The sequence below is a fragment of the Phocoena sinus genome, chromosome 16 (genome assembly GCF_008692025.1).
Source record: "Phocoena sinus isolate mPhoSin1 chromosome 16, mPhoSin1.pri, whole genome shotgun sequence".
Classification (NCBI taxonomy): Eukaryota; Metazoa; Chordata; class Mammalia; order Artiodactyla; family Phocoenidae; genus Phocoena; species Phocoena sinus.
The window spans coordinates 77148068-77164782 of NC_045778.1; the positions used below are offsets into that span (position 1 = coordinate 77148068).

At 50.9% G+C, this 16715-nt stretch overlaps 1 protein-coding gene across 8 annotated transcripts in view; it reads right to left on the minus strand.

Annotated features, from left to right (window-relative positions):
• Positions 1-7157: 7157 nt before the first annotated feature.
• The window catches only part of CHST15 (carbohydrate sulfotransferase 15), a 100635-nt gene continuing 91077 nt past the window's right edge, over positions 7158-16715 (minus strand). For all 8 annotated transcript variants that reach the window (XM_032609214.1, XM_032609220.1, XM_032609221.1 and 5 more), the window contains exon 9: positions 7158-8568. The gene's annotated coding sequence lies outside the window, so the exon portion shown is untranslated. The remainder of the gene's footprint in view (positions 8569-16715) is intronic.

Below are 16715 nucleotides of genomic sequence, written 5' to 3' on the forward strand. Positions count from 1 at the left end.
CTAGAAGAATAAGGCATCAGCTGGGACACTAGGACTCCTCTGACATCATCCAACCCCTACCGGGCCCCCAAGAAGCCCAGCGGTCCCAACTCACCCTAAACTGGATGAGAAACCGCAGCCCCAAGAGGGAAACGCTTCCCCGTGGTTGGAGACAGTGGGACTCAGACGAAGAACTCCTCTTCCTTAAAAAGAGGCACCGAGATGGACCAGCCAACACCCTTTGCCAGTGCCCTCTCCAACTTCCCACGCATTTGCTTTCTAAATTTGGAACAATCCATGTGCTCCAAACCCAGTCTCCAAGACACCACCACCTAAAACCCTCACACACACATACCACCTGGGCCGTGGCTATCTAAGGGAGGCCAGCCACCCCGCTACTCAGGGACTCTGACCGGCTATGGCTTGGTTTGAACAGATGGAAGAACAGGTGGTGCAGGGGGTGTGGTCTGCGTGTCTACGCTGGGCTGTCTGCACTCTGCATCTCCAAGGTTAATATCCACCTTCTTCCAAAGGCCGTGGGTGTTTACAAGCTTCTGCTCCCACCTGATACCCAAATCTTCATGTCCTCTGGGGAGCACCCCTCGGGCTGAACCTTCAGCTACTTCAGGGCAAGAGCAGGCTTTCTTGGAAACATGCATCCAGGGTTGACAACCTCCTCAAGGGCTCTGAGCAGGGGCGCCCCCTCTCCATCTCCCCTGGGAGCCCTGCTGTCCCCACGGGGCTGGCCGAGGCTGCTGTCTCCCTGAGAAAGGTGCTTAGTGGTAAAAGATATACGAAGCACATTAGAATTTTCAAGAGTTTATTTGAGCATACATTGATTAAAATCAAAGGGGGTTAGGAGCGCTCCACGGACAGGAGCAAGGGAGGTTTTCATAGAGAAGATGTGGAAACAAAGCAAGGAAGTAATGCGACTGGCTACAGCCTGCCTTATCGGCGAAAAGCTAGTCGGCTGTTTGGGGTTGGCTGTGCTACGTCTCATCTTCTCCTATTCGAGTGCATTGTCCCCGGCTTAGGTTTCGGCCAGCTTACCTGGGCTACCGGTCTAACGGCCTCCTTGTTTAATTACTTTACATCAGTGACATGAACCTTTAATTCCTCACTCTAACCCTCAAATGGTCAGGACCTGTGAGTGGATGTCATGATAAAAGAACTGTGAAGAAATCGCAGAGATTTCTTTTTATCATTACAACACCGTGAAACAAGTTGCAGTATGAGCCCCTCTTCCGTTTGTAGGTAGAGAAACGGGGGTCCTGATCTGCCCGAGCACCCCGCCCCGCCCACCTCCCCGCGCATGCGTGAGTGTCACGTTCCTGACCTGCGCTCACGGGCACCGGCCACCAGCGCTGGTTCCACTTTCTAGTCTGAGGTGAGCCTCTGCGACCGGCAGAGCCCTCGCGTCACCCCTCCCCCAGCCCATGGCACCCATGACCCCAAGGTGTCCCTACGATGAATGACTCAAGCAGGGAAGGTAGGGATCTGTTTCTCCCCCCTTGTCCCACAGCCACCCCAAACAGTGGCTTCTCTCCACCCCAGGCTTCCTTTTCAAGAGGGTCGGAGCTCCTGCCGTGGCTTCCGGATTAACCAGAGGCTTCCTGCGGGCCTGCGTCCGTCGGGTGCTTTGCCACTTGCACGGAAATCGGTACCAGAGATGGGGGCCGAGTCAGCAACGGAATAGAAGGAAGCCCCTGGGACCGCAGATGGGTCTCCGGAGGCCCCGGTGAAGCCCCCAGCCCCACAAGGGGCTGGGAATCCAGGCCAAATCCCTCCCCCCACCCCAGGCCTGTTTCCTCCCTGTTAAATGGAAAGCCAGACCAAATCACGTCCACCTCTCTGCGTCTAGCCTTCTCTTTGTAATTAATATTTCAACTGATCACATGAGTCAGAGGAACCTAAACAGAATGAAGATGATGAAGCCAGAAAGGTTTGGTACTGGAACTCACACAGTGCACACACCATGGGATCATTCCCCCATAAAAAACCGATTGAAACGTGGTCCGACTCAGCAGAGGCCAGCCCGTATTGTTTAAGCAGAGAGGGAACGGGAGCTGCTTCCAGTGAACTTTGTTGGAAAGAATGGCCTGCCCAGGATGAGGTGGGGTGGGTCGGGTCTCAGGGGTAAACACCGGCTGGGGGACTAAAGGGGCCTCGTGCAGGGTCCAGTTTGGGTCCATTGACCCAAACGGAGGACGCTGGTGCCCAGGCCCCGCCCACCTCTGGACACGGCTGAGCCCCGGAGGAACGTCCCCTGTCAGTGCCCAGTCCATCAGGGCGGGCAGTGGGGAGGCTTCCCATCTCCCGGTAGCTCTCAGTAGCTTTGCATATCTCTGGGGACTTCTGGACCGATCCAGACCTATATACAATTTCAGGGTCTCCTTACTTTGCCAGCGTCTGGGACTGAAATTCAACCTCTAAGCATTTAAAAGAAACAAGAAGAAAACTCAATCCCCTTTCCTTCCATAGCACGCTGGGACAGAGCTTTGCGGTTTCAAATCTCCTCCAAGAAAATACAGCAACTGCGGTGGATGGAGAAGCCCAGAGAGCCAGGAGGGCGGCAAGTGTTGCCGCCTCTGCCTGCGGACTGGCAAAGCCCAGGCACAAGCGGGTTTCTGGTTGTTGCGTGGGTCAACCCTGGCTCAAAGTGTCAAGTGGAAAAACAGAATGTTCCACAGTTTGAGAAGACTTTGTATCTATTGTGAATGAAAAACGTTGCCCGCCATATCAGTAAACAAGGGCTGCTGCAGCCATCAAGCCACTGCCGCTGCCCCGAACGGTGAGCCCTCAGGGGACTCAGGATGGGAAAGAACAGAATACTGGCCCCAGACAGCTAAGGTGCACATCGAGGAAATGATTTCAGTGAGCCCAGACGCTTGCATCTTCCCACACAGGAAAGTGTTAAATTCATTAACTTGAGATGTCTGGTTTTCTTTTAATTATCAGCACTCTTTTGATGTTTCGACTACCCGGTATTTGTTGCAAAATCCCCTATATATCCTGGCTCTTCCCTTACCTCTTCGGAGCAGTCCCTCTGAGCGATGTAAGAGGCTGTGTCCTGGGCTTAAGTCCTCAGTTTGGGCTGCCAAATAAAACATAGTTCTCAACTTTTAGGCTGTGCTGTTTTTTCAGTCGACACTATCCATCCACCTCTCACAGATTACATAACAGATACTCTTCTAAGCATTTCTCAAATGTTAACTGATTTAGTCCCATTTTACAGATGAGAAAATCAAGGTGTGGGGAGCTGAGGTCCCTTTGCTACTGGTGGAGCCAGGAGTTGAGCCCAGGCAGGTCTAGAGTGAAGGCTCTGCCCTCTGTGCCAGGCTGTCTAGGCAGCTGGGGGCTGGAGCCGAGGTGGGCAGGGCTGGCTCAGGGCTGCCACATGGGCTCAGCGCCTGGAGCTGGCTAAGAGACACAGACACAGCGGCGACCAAGTGATTTGGCCTAGAAGGACAGCAGGAGGGAGGGAAGGAGGGAACAAGCCCTCTCACAAGACTCCAGTCCAGTACCCCAGGCCCCAAGAGCCAGGCCAGCCAGGACCGGGTGGTGGTATTGGACAGGCACTGTAGGAAGGGAGGGGGACCTGGCTGAGAACTGCCAGAGAAGATTTTCTCTTTGACGGGGAGCAAGTCTTTGGAGAGAGATTCCGGCATCCTTGGACCCTGCCTGGGAAGCAGCTGCCTCTCATTCCCAGCAACTCCAGCACGTTCCCAGGTTCAGCCTGCCCTCTGCTGGGCCTGTTGGGGGACGAGAAAACAGAGCATCCTCGGGTGACTTCTCAGAGGCCCATGCTCGTAAACTGAGTGATAATTCACAGAATTGCAGGACGGTACTGCTTACACGTTTATCATCATTCTAACTACTTATTTGGGCTGAGAACTTTTAGTTTATTCCGCTTGTCAGGGAAACCATTGCTTGAATTGTATAAAATGTGTGAATGGCACATTTCTGTCACAGCTGGGGTCAGGGAGGGGAGTGTTGAGGGGCAGGGGTTAGAGCATTGGGCTCCAGGTCACCTCCCCACCCCCAGCATGTCGGGGCCATTCAAATTTACATGGAAGCAAGGGTATTGCTCTGCTTTCAAAGTTAGAGCCACTTGACCCCCTGCTGGCAGGTCCTTAATAAGGGACCTTGTGATGGAAGACGTGGTCCAGGCTCCAGGGCCATTGACACCCAAGACCTAAGAGCCCAAAACACTTGACTGGGGGCTTAGCTGAACCCTGGGGAGTTAGGAACAAGGGTGACAGTGTGTTAAGGCAACAGCATGTTGCTAGTTGAGAGAGATTTTCCGCCCTGGTCATGTCATTGTTTAAGCCTGGCTCCATCTTTTCCAAGCTCTATAAACCCACTCTGATCCCACAGGAGAGTTACAGAGGATCAGAAGTCCAGCTGACTTGCCTCTTTTCGTGACCCAAACTTAATCACCAATGAAATCTCAGCTTCCAGACAGACTGGCTTCCAATCAGCTGCTAATATTTGAGTAACTGTGGAAGAAAGTCTAACTTGGCATTCCCTCGGCGAGGACCCTGGGTATTCGTTTTCTAAACCTAGACTTAATTTGACAGTCAAGTCCCTGTTTACCTAAAAGCAGCGAACAGAATCCCATCACCTCGGGCTCATGTCAGGAGGGACCCTGTGTCTCAGCTCTAGAGATGCTTTCTCCTTCCATGGTCCCTGTCTCCTCCTGGCTCACGTCACACCTTTGCTTAAACTCACCCATCATCTATTCCAGTGAACAGAAAGAAAATTCCAGTTCCTTTTGTGACCAACCAGGCCTCATGTTCATCCAACATTCAGCAACACCTTCTGAGCCCCAGCCATGTGCCGGGTGCTGACCTGGGGGCTTTGCAATAGGAGATGTCAGGGAGCGACAGTCCAAACTCCCCCCTCCATGGAGCTATTTAGTGGGAGATGGGAAAACAGTAAGCCAACTTCATGAGTAAATGATGAGCATGCAGAAGGTGAGAAGTGCTTGGACATAAAGAAGCAGAGGGATGCAGCACTATTTACGATAGCCAGGACATGGAAGCAACCTAAATGTCCATCAACAGGTGAATGGATAAAGAAGATGTGGTACATATATACAATGGAATACTACTCAGCCATAAAAGGGATGAAATTGTGCCATTTGCAGAGAAGTGGCTGCACCTAGAGACTGTCATACATAGTAAAGTAAGTCAGAAAGAGAAAAACAAATATTGTATAACATCGCTCACGTGTGGAATCTAGAAAAATGGTACAGGTGAACTTCTTCGCAAAGCAGAAATAGAGACAGATGTAGAGAACAAACTTACGGATACCAAGGGGGGCAGGGGGGGTGGGATGAACTGGGAGATTGGGATTGACATATGTACACTACTATATATAAAATAGATAACTAGTGAGAACCTACTGTATAGTACAGGGAACTCTGCTCTGTGGTGACCTAAATGGGAAGGAAATCCAAAAAAGAGGGGATATATGTATACGTATAACTGATTCACTTTGCTGTACAGCAGAAACCAACACAATATTGTAAAGCAACTATACTCCAATAAAAAGTATAAAAAATTAAAATAAAATTTAAAATAATACAATTTAAAAATTAAAAAAAAAAAAAGCAGAGGGAGAGAGACCCAGAATGCCAGGGGATGGCCATCAGGGGGCCTTGCTGCCAGGTGACGGGGCACATAGCGGTGCAGAGACCCCGAGATGTGGACAGCCCTGGGGACTGAGGACCAGCCAGAGCGCCCGTGGGCCTGGGTGAGGGCGTGAGGGGACATGGCAGGAGCCAAGGTCGCAGAGGATGACAGCAGGCCGTGCAGGGCCCCGGGGGCCACAGGAAGGACTCAGCAATCGTCCAGGCGAGGGGGAGTCTCGTCAGGGTTCCAGCAAAGTGACAGCCCCCAGCTCACCTCTGCCAGGCTCCCTCTGGCTGCTGATTGTAAAGACACAGGGGTGGGTGCTGAGGGCAGGGAGACCACTGCCCAGCTACTGGGGAGCAGCGTGGACGTGATGAGAGGGGGTCAGAGTCTGGGCTTAGTTGAGGGATGTGCCCACGGGATCCCCGGCCAGAGGGGTGTGGCGTGGGAGAGAGCCTAGGACGGTTCCCGGCTGGGGGCCTGGGCCACGGGAAGGACAGAGGGGCTGGCCCCTGAGGCAGGGAACGTGGTAGGCTGGCAGGTTTTCGGAGTGGGTGATGGGGAAGGTCAGGAAGCTGAAGTGCCCACTGGACCCCTGCGGAGGAGGTGGCCGCTCTGGAGAGAAGTCCGCCCCCCACCCGACACGTGGCCTGAAGGTTAAGTGTCAGCCCAGGCGACGTCCACTCCTCTCCCTCCCCTCACCCTGAGCCTGGCCACCCACACGTCCTTTATCACTGCAAACGTTCAAGCTCACTTCCCGCCCTGGCCTCCCATCCAGGAGCCCCCCATCTACCCGTGCTCTCCCGAGGCACCCTGTCTCCCAGCTGCCGTAGCACCCGGTAGCCCTTGACATGACCCTGAGTGCTTACACGGTGGTGCCCAGCACCCGCCCCCAGGACAGCATCGGCTCCCAGAAGACAGACACTGGTCTCGCTACGTTCCCGCCGCCCGTGGACACTCAGTGGCTGAACACAGCCCCCCGGCCCCCCCACAGGCCTCTCTTTGCCCTCTTCCCCTCCGCCAGAGCATCCCGGAGGTGACCTGGGCCCCCACGGTGAAGCCCAGGGACCCAGCTGGTCACCGCTGCTTTGGGGGATCCTAATGAAAAGGGGCCTCCTTCCCGCACGCTGCAGGACCCTGCCCCGGGGGCCTTGGGGTAGAAGACCTCGCCATACACACTCACACGCACATTCACACACACACACTCACAGGATTTAACTCTTTTTTTCCTCCTCCCCCTCCCTTTCTCAGCCCTGGCCCGAGGGTTTGCTGGGGGGAAGGGACTGGAGAGGCCTAAAAACCCAGCTCTACCCGTGTGCATTTTTTAAACGTAAAGAAGTATGTTAAGTATCAATTATGAACTTGATGTGTGATGGGGAGTGACGCTGACACTTCTTTAAACAGTGGAACCACTGAACAGGGACACAGCAGAGGATACAAGCTTGGCCTTTGGGAAGTGTGTCCTGTCCAGATCCCCGAGCCAATCCCACAAATCTCTCAAATTGTCAGGAAGACATTGAAAATGATGACAAACACAATAGGAACAGTGCAAACGTATACAAATATATTTTGGGAGTGAGGGGTGGTAAGGATGTTCTGAATTTCAGCATCCCATTGTCACTGCAAACCCCTGACGAGGGAATACCACAGTGCTCAGGGCTCCGGGCTCAGGGCAGGAAGCTTGGCCACCAGCTCTCTCCTCGCAGACCGCTTCCCAGGCCCCTGAGGTCTGTTCTCTGCGGAGAGGGAGCCAGCTCGGCGCATGGGGTGCTGCTTCATCTTTTCTCCTGGAAAGGACGGTCAAACTGTTTGGGTGCTATATTTAAATATTTAAATAAATGTTCCCTAATTCCCAGCCTAGGAAGCAGGCTCAGGGCAGAAGGGGAGGGGGGCTTCTGTGCCACCATCCCCCCAGGCTTCCCCGCCTTGCCTCGCACTGGAGACACAGTGGTGAGGACAGGGGCCTGAAGATGCTGGGCACCGAGGGATGTGCATGTACCACCATCAGCTGCAACCAGGGAGGTGCCTGCCTTGTCTGAGAACCCTGCCCTTTGCCCTGCTGGTCTGTGTTTATGGAAAGCTTTCCATCAAGTCCTTGTCCCTCCGCATACACTCAGGTCATACAGATTTCCGTCCAGGTGTCGGATGGGAAGTGGCAGCAACGAGAAGAGGGACTCTCTCCCCGTGCTCTTCAGGGACCAGGCTTGTCCCCCAAACGCTGCAGGTGCCCCCAGCCATGGGGGCTGCTGGGAGGCCTTGCCCCTCGAGTCCCAACCCACAGCCAGCCAGGTGAGCAGGACCCAGCAGAGGGACAGAACAGGAGTCCATGGCTCTCCACTGTCCTGCAGTTCCAGCCACCAGGCCAACCGGGTGACCGGACCAAGGGGGTTTCCAGAATGCAGGACTTTCAGTGCTGAATTCAAGAAAGTCCTGGGAAACTGGGACACGTAGGTCACCCTAGGGCCGACCTAGCCTCCATCCACCCCAAATGTAACTCTCCAGAGATTTTGTTTCTCTTGGTCTCTCTTTGTGTGACTCTTTCTGGATCCCGGCGAACTCTACTGGGGCAAGAATATGCTTTTGATTCTTATAAGCCCAGAGCCACTTATAAATTCCTTATAATTTGGCCAGTGGTTGCTCCAATTTAGCTCCTGGCACCAGGCCTGTTCAGCTCCTTGAAGTTCAAGGTTACTGCCGACAGAAGGACGAAGGAGGCCCTGTGCCTTCTGCCTGGGTTTTTGGCAAGCTCTCAGCGCTTCTCCTGAGTGCACCAGGCCTGGTCATCTTCCACAAGGATGGTCGCTGCCTTTGTCTTCAGCTCCTTGCCTGATGCTCTCGGTGAAGTTGACATGCTCAGTTCAGGAGCACACGTCCCCCGTTCAAGTTCAAGTTCAAGTTCAGCTGTTGAACATCCTTCTCTCTGCTCCTCCTAGGAGGTCTGGAAGGGGAGTTCCTGTTGATCAAAGAACATGTTGTTGCGTAAATTTCTGAATTTTTTGTTTATTCCCAGCCAAAGGCTCTTGAAGTTAAAAGCCAGGATTTTGCCACCTGCACACTTTCCTTTGTGACCTGCCCCCGGGGCAATGTGGGCCTCCTGACCAGCAGCCCAGTTCAAGGGTTTGGGGGTTAGAAAGAGCCCATCTGTTCATGTATCACAGGTCATCCTGCTGGCATGACACAGGAGGGCTCTGATCTGTCTGCTCCCCTGGCTAACTGGATGATTTCTGTGTCTTCTCCTCCCTGAAACAGATGAAATGCAGTGATGTCTCCATTCCTCACCTTTCCTGTACCCCACCCTTTGCCATGACACTTTCAGGGCCCCCCATTGTGGGCCTGGCATCCTGCCCCAGAGATTTCAGTCTCTACCCCGTGACTTGCTTTTACCAATGGGATTTTAGCAAACGTGACAAAAGCAGAAGCTTGAAGAAACACTTGCATCTCTCCCTCACCCCCTTTCGCTCCTCAGCCTTTTCCACAAGAACATGCCCAGGACAGCCTGCCAGAGGGTGGGCCATGTGGGGTAAAGCCAAGGTCACCAGTTGTCCCAGCTGTGTCCACCCTGGGTCTACCAACCTGCAGCCAACTGGCAGACATGTGGGTGAGCCCAGCCACAACCAGAAGAACCGTCTGGCAGAGCCCAGCCTAAGTCACTGACCCCCAGACTGATAACCTGCTAAATCAATGCTAACAGTGTGACACTGAGGTTTGGTAAGGTTTTTGTTATGCAGCATCGTCGTGGCAAGTGATGAAAGATTCACTCCAACTCCAGCTGCCAGAGGAAGCTTTCAGTTTCTCTGAAGTCTCAGGACCCAGCATGGGGCCGGGTATGGTTTGAGGCTGAAGGTGGAGATGGAAAGAGCCTGGGGTCGGGCAGACCAGAGTGTGGACCTCAGGTATGACTGTAGCAAGTTAGTTAACCCCTCTCTAGACTGGGGGCGCTACTGATACTACTGATCCTAAAATTCTAATAGCTACAATGTATTGTGTACAATGTATTGTGCAGTTATGCCTCTGGAATAACGGTAAGAGCTTTACCGTTGGATTTTCACCACAACCCTGTCACCATATGTCTGTTTTTCAGAGGAAGAAACTGGGGCTCTATGTGGTGAATTGGTTGGGCCAGGGGCACACAGCACATGCTATACTAAGTTTTGTTTTATGTGTGTTTTGCCTTGAGCAGCATATAGAATTGTCTATATAATATGACTCAACAAATCAAAAGTGTAGAAAAATAAGATTGGAAAAAAATATGACGATAGCAGTTGCCACAGAGTGCAAGGGCTTTTTTTTTTAATTTTAGTTTATTCATTCATTTATTAAACAAATGTGTTTTTTAATTTTTTTAAATTTATTTATGGCTGTGTTGGGTCTTCGTTTCTGTGTGAGGGCTTTCTCTAGTTGTGGCAAGCGGGGTCCACTCTTCATCGCCGTGCGTGGGCCTCTCACTATCGCGGCCTCTCTTGTTCTCTGTGGAGCACAGGCTCCAGACGCGCAGGCTCAGCGGCCATGGCTCACGGGCCCAGTTGCTCCGTGGCATGCGGGATCTTCCCAGACCAGGGCTCGAACCCGTGTCCCCTGCATTCGCAGGCAGATTCTCAACCACTGTGCCACCAGGGAAGCCCAAACCAATGTTTTTTTAAACACCTGTTTCTTCTAGGCATTGGGTCTGTGGCAATGAACAAATATATATATATGTGTGTGTGTGTGTGTGTGTGTGTGTGTGTGTGTGTGTGTATATGCATACATGTGTTTATAATATATGTATAGTGTTATATGTATAGTGCTGGGTGTAAATGCCCTCTAGAAACTCCCACGGGCCAATACTTAAAGGGATTTGTTGGATAAATAGCATAACTCCCTGACTCGATGAATGCAAAACGCTGAGCTTTGTGTTCTACGCCAGGGTCCAGAGTTTCCAACATGAGCAAGCTTCATTGGCTGAGTACAAGGTCTTGACATATTTTTCTTTATTTTTGTATTAACTTAAAATATTTAATAAATGTGTATTATCTTTTTAATAAGACATATCATTTTTAAACATTTCTCTTCACACGTGCTTAACTGTGTATTCTGTACCACGTGACCAACGACAGTATGTCCTTCATATTTTCTAATTGTAATCAGTATAAGGTCCTTTGGCTCAACCAACTGGAAGACTAGTTATTATGGATGACTTCCTCCTAAAAATATATAGAAATGCTGGTAAAATATGTATTAGTTAGGATAGGAAAGGTTGGGGTAACATATAGACCCCAAAATATAAAATGGTTGAAACATAATACAAAGGGACTCCTGTTTCTTGGAGATCTTGCAGAGGACCAATACGGAGGACAACAAGAAGGCTGATGACACACCAAAAAACATTTGTTTGAAGGCACTGGAGAAGCAATCAAGCCTAAAAGGCCAAGGTCCTGCACTGGCACCTTGAACAAGGTTCATTTGCTGAGTATTAGGTCTTGAAATTTTTTTCTTTATTTTTGTATTAAACTTAAAATTTTTAATAAATGTGTACTTTTCTACTCAGGGCACTTGGGAATCCTGGACAGAGCAAGAGGCAAGGGGTCCAGGTTAGAGCTACCAGGGGAATCAAGGAAACTAACAAAGATGCTGATAGGCTTATGGACCTGGAAAGACAAAAATGAGATTCTTGAGGGGTGGCAGTGGGGCAAAGAACTAAGCCCAGCTCTCAGTCAATTTCCCCCTCAAAATATCTGAAGATTTCTGAAGCTGAACAAGATGAAAACTAGAAAGGTAAACACAGAGCCTGAAAAGTAAGTGAAGTTTTTAAATTTTCTCACTGTGCTGAGGACACAAGGACTAGAGTTCAGGACCTATCATGGGGCAAGAGCCCTGATGAACACACCTTAAAACCATGCTGTAGGAGCAGACATGAGCAGAGGTGTTCCAATCCTGCCACCCAGCCCTGAGTAGCAGTACTTGAATAGCATCCACTCAGTTCCTGATTGGATTAAGATGACTAAGCCCCACCCCTACACACACAGTTTATCCACCCATCAGAGAAAAGGATGAATGATGCCCAGAATTCAATGAAAAATTACTAGGCATGCCAAGGAACAGGACCAAATGGCCAAATACCAGGGGGAAAGGGAAGGGGAGCAGACAACATAAAACAGGTACAACAAATAGAAAGCAAATAGTAAAAGTGTAGCTATAAATCCAAATATATTAATCGTTACATTAAATGTAAATGGACTAAATACTCCAAATAAGACTAAAGCTTCACATCAGATTTTTAAAACTTGTTTATATTTTGGTTACAAGAGATCTACCTCAAAAACAAGCAAAAAATAGTGAAAGTAAAGGTTGGGGAAAAAAACTATGCCAGATAAGCACTAAACCAAAAGGAGAAAGAGACAAATCTATAATAATGTTAGAAGACATTAGCACATGCCTCTCAATAAAAATAGGAAAGCAATAAGGTTATAAGTATGAACAGCACAATTAGCTTGAACTATATTACATCCAACAATGACAGAATACGCACTCTTTAAATGCACAAATATTTAAGAAAATGAACCATATGTTGGGTCACAAAGCCAACCTCACAAATTTTAAAGGATTTACATCATTCAGAGATGTCTTCTGACCACTGCAAAATTAATGTAGGAATTAATAACAAAAGTTGACTAGAAAATTCCCATCTCTGCCCTGCTAGCCATCTCTGCACACCCAAAACCTGTCAATTTCTTTCTAATTCATAGGCAAGTTTGAAAGAAGGAAAGAGGGCACTTCTTGAGCCAGAAATAAAGTAGGAACCACAAGCCAGAAGGATCATTCATGAGCCAACACCACAGAAGCCCAGGGAGGGGTCAAATATAAGTATGTGTCCTAAGGGCTAGGGGCTGGGTTTTAACACTCAGGGAAGAGAGGAAATACATCCCTGACATAGAAGAGGCAGAGGTGAACTGGGTACTCTGAATAAAGTCAGGTCCCTGGAAGACTGGCCCTTCCTTATAAGAAAGACTCAGAAAATACAAGCGCAATCTCGGGAGCAAAGCTTGACTCTGCTCAGAAAAGATGAGGGTGCATAAAAGTTCCCATTAAAATTGGGAGCTCCAAAATATTGGCTCTCAACTGAAAGCAGATATGAGGACCAATGCTGTTTTAGTTAATGTTAGACCACCACACTGTAGGAAACAAATAAGTATCAGATAATAACCATGCTCTCACTGGGCTTTTCAGTGATTTTACACATTATGCACAAATGGAAAATGGGATAAATTGTGCCGGATTTTTTCCAGAATAAAACATTTTTTGGAGAATAAAACAAACAAAAACAAAACAAAACGGAAGCTCCAAACCCACCCCACCCAACCAGATGGACAGTTTTAATTTATACTTCCCATAAAACAAGGACATCCCAAACCAAAAAGTTATTGCAAAATTTGTTTTTAGAGAAATGATCCCTTGGATCCAGACCAAAGCAAAGATAAAATCCTTTCCTGGAAATACCTCCCATCCCAGGGCATGTGGGCCTCCCCTAGAAAAGAAATGGTAATACACCCCAAGAAAAACTCAAAATAATTTTTTAAAATCACAAAATACACAAGGAAACAATTCACAAGGGAAAGTCAGCAGATTAAAAAATAAACAGAATGATTAATCCCCCAAGCACTTATAATAACAGTTCAAATGAAATAATAAATCATGTTTAAAATGATTAAAGACATAAAGAAGGAATTAAAAACCATATTTAAGGGACTTCCCTGGTGGTCTAGTGGTTGCGACTTTGCCTTCCAATGCAGGGGGTGCGGGCTCGATCCCTGATTGGGGAGCTAAGATCCCACAGGCCTCATGGCCAAAAAACCAAAAGCATAAAACAGAAGCAATATTGTAACAAATTCAATAAAGACTTTAAAAATGGTCCACATCAAAAAAATCTTTTAAAAAAATCTAAAAAACAAGGTTCTATGAAAAAATAACAGATGGACTTGAAAATGAACCAAATTGACATTCTACAATTGAAAATCACCCCCAAAAAAAGTCACTTAAAAATTTAAAAATTAATAGTTTAGAGAGCAGAATTGGTGATGTAGAGAAATAGAAAGATTTGGTGAACTGAGACATAACTGGAAGGAAATTTCACAGAATGCAGTGCGGGTATAAAGAGGTTAAACATCCGAAAGAGACTGACAGGTGGGAGAATGAGTGAGAAGGGCCAGGGTAGAATCCAGTGGGGGCTCTGAGGGAGCTGGGGGACACTGAACGTGCCCCGCCCGACATCAATTCTCCATCCAGCTCATAGCAGCCTGCCCATCCCTTGGCTGGAGGGGGGCACGTGACAAGTCCTGGCCACTGAAACATGAGCAGCCTGGACAGGGTCACCTCACAGCTGAGGCAGGGGCTGAGAAAGTCACATGTTCCAGAAGGGGCAGCCCCCAGCTGGGGAGGAAGAAGCCCCCCCTGGAGCTTCTGGGATGGAGGAGCCCGAGGAAGAGAGCTGTGAAGAAGCAGAGTGAGGGCTACAACTGTGGCAGGTGCTAATAAAGTGGGCTGGTTCTCTTTGCTTGTTACCCAGTCCTGAACACCCTGGCAGGGCGAGCACAGCGATGTATCCGGGTTACGCTAAGCATGGCTTGCCATCGAGACCCTGGACCTTCTCAGAGCTGCCCCGTGGCAGCAGCTCCAGACCTGCCTGTTGGAACCACAGCCCCAGCCCAGTACAGCCTCACCCCGTCCGGCACGCACGTCACTGCTGGAGGAAGAGCAAGCCGGAAGGAAGGAGGAGAAGGGACGGAGAGAGGAGAGAGCAGAAACAGCTGGAAGGCAAATGGGACAGGGGAGAGGTCAGGTCTGCCTGGTGGACTAGGTCAAGAAGAGGAGGACCGGGCTTCTCTGGTGGCGCAGTGGTTGAAAGTCCGCCTGCCAATGCAGGGGACACGGGTTCGAGCCCTGGTCTGGGAGGATCCCACATGCCGCGGAGCAACTGGGCCCGTGAGCCACAACTACTGAGCCTGCGCGTCCAGAGCCTGTGCTCTGCAACAAGAGAGGCCGCGATAGTGAGAGGCCCGCGCACCGCGATGAAGAGTGGCCCCTGCTCGCCGCAACTAGAGAAAGCTCTCGCACAGAAACGAAGACCCAACACAGCCAAAAATAAATAAAATTAATTAATTAAAAAAAATAAAAAAGAAGAGGAGGACCCACTGCCACGTGGAGGTCCCAGACCTCAGCTCGTCTACACTAAGGCAGGATGGGGGTCAGCACAGGACACCTCGGGAGAGGGTGTCCCCTAGGACCCCTGAGCTCCTCCCCCACATCTGGGAAGGACAAGGGTAACAGAGGAGCCTGCCTGCGTAGGGCTGAGAGGCCACAGAGCACTGATTATGGAGGTGGGGCCTGGAGCCGGGAGCCAGGAGGGCCATCTTGCAGGCAGGAGAGAGGAGAGCCCAGGAAGGAGGTGATGCTGGGAGGAGTGGAGAAGGCAGAACAGGGACGGGTGAGGGTGGAGCTCTGCAGGTCTGCAGGCAGAAGCTTCAAGCCCAGCCCCTTCCCGTCACCAATACTCCCACATCTGAGGTCCCCCTGGGGCGGGTGAGGGCTCCCCCAGGGCCCTCTTGAGCCATGCACAGTCCTAGGAGGGTGTCCGAGACCCAGGTTCAGGTCAGCTCAGGACAGGGTATTAGGAAGGGTGGCATAGAGGACGAGGGTTGAGAAGGGGAGGCCTACGCATGGGAAGGATCAAGATGGAGAGAGGCTGGGGAGGTGCCTGACCACTACCAGTCCTAAAGGGGCAGAAGGGTCTCAACTCAGCCCACTAGGAGCTGTGCTCTGGCCGCGCCAGATAGAGCGGCGGGAGCACCTGACGGAGAGCCAGGCTGGCCCTCTCCCAGCCGTCCTTTCCCTGCAGGCGCTGTGGGTGTGATCCTACACGGCCTGCAGGCCACTCGGTGGAGGTCGGGGCGGGGGGAGTGCCTGGAGACCAAGAAGCACATGTGAACACCTCTGGGGGCTCCTACGACCATCCTTCTCGCCACATAATGGCACCTCCAGAACAAGGCTCCTGGTTGGCTGATCTGAGACCACAGTCCTTCCACCCTTGGACGCCCTCTTATTAGGGTTACTGCTAGTCCCCAGGAGCTCCCTGGCCCAGGTGAGCGTTGAGCAAGAAGACAGTGGAGGGTCAAGCGGGCCGTCCAGATTGGTGATGTGCATCTGCCAGGGCTGGCTGAGACAGGCCCCCTGGGTGCAGTGCCTAGAGAGGACACACGGGGGCAGCACAGGGCTGTGTTTCGGTGCCTTCTGCTCCCAGGGCAGCCATCCTGGAATCCCAGAAGAGTTGGGCGGGGGGGGCTTGCCATCGCGGCCCAACCCCTTCTCCAGACTCTTCCTCTGCAAAACACCTTGGGCTCGTAAGCAGCTTGGGGAAAGGCGACAAAGAGAAGGGCAGATCTGAAAGGGCCCCTTGAAATCCTCCAGGCCCCCACCCTGCTCAGTAGCTGGGGAAACAGGCTCAGAGAAGTTAAGTCACTGGCTCAGTGTCATCCAGATCCCTAGCTCCCAGGTCAGTTCTCTCTCTAGGCACTCACTGCCTCCCTCTTGGGGACATCACTCCACGGCTGGGGTAACTGCGGGTGGGGGAAGGAACAGCCTGTGTGCCCCCAGGATTTGCTGTCTGGGTGCGAGATGAAAACACAGAAATGACTGCAGAGTCACGTAGAAAGTAATCAACACCACACAAGATGGGAGAGAGACTAAGAAGGGGAAGAGGCCTCAAGCAGGTCAGGAGGTGGGAGGCAGGAGGCAAGGTGGAATCCAGGAGGCCAGCATGGAGGAGGAGGTAACACTTGCCCTTGGCCCTGGGGTGGGATAAGAAGCTGGCTCAGTTGAACAGTGGGGAGGGTGGGCCCTCCTGGTGGTGCATTGGCTTGAGCAAAGGCACGGAGGCAGAAAACGTGGAGCAGAGGAGAAGCATGTGCTCTCTTAGGGGAAGTAGGAGATTAGAGGCCAGAGAAGTTCGCCTGCATCCTGAGGTCTTGTGCAGGCTGCCTGGGTTGCTGCCTTTAGAACTGGAGGCTGGCCTGGCCGTGGAATTTTCCTGAATTCCACTATGTTGAAAGTGTAGAAAACGGCAGTTCTGCA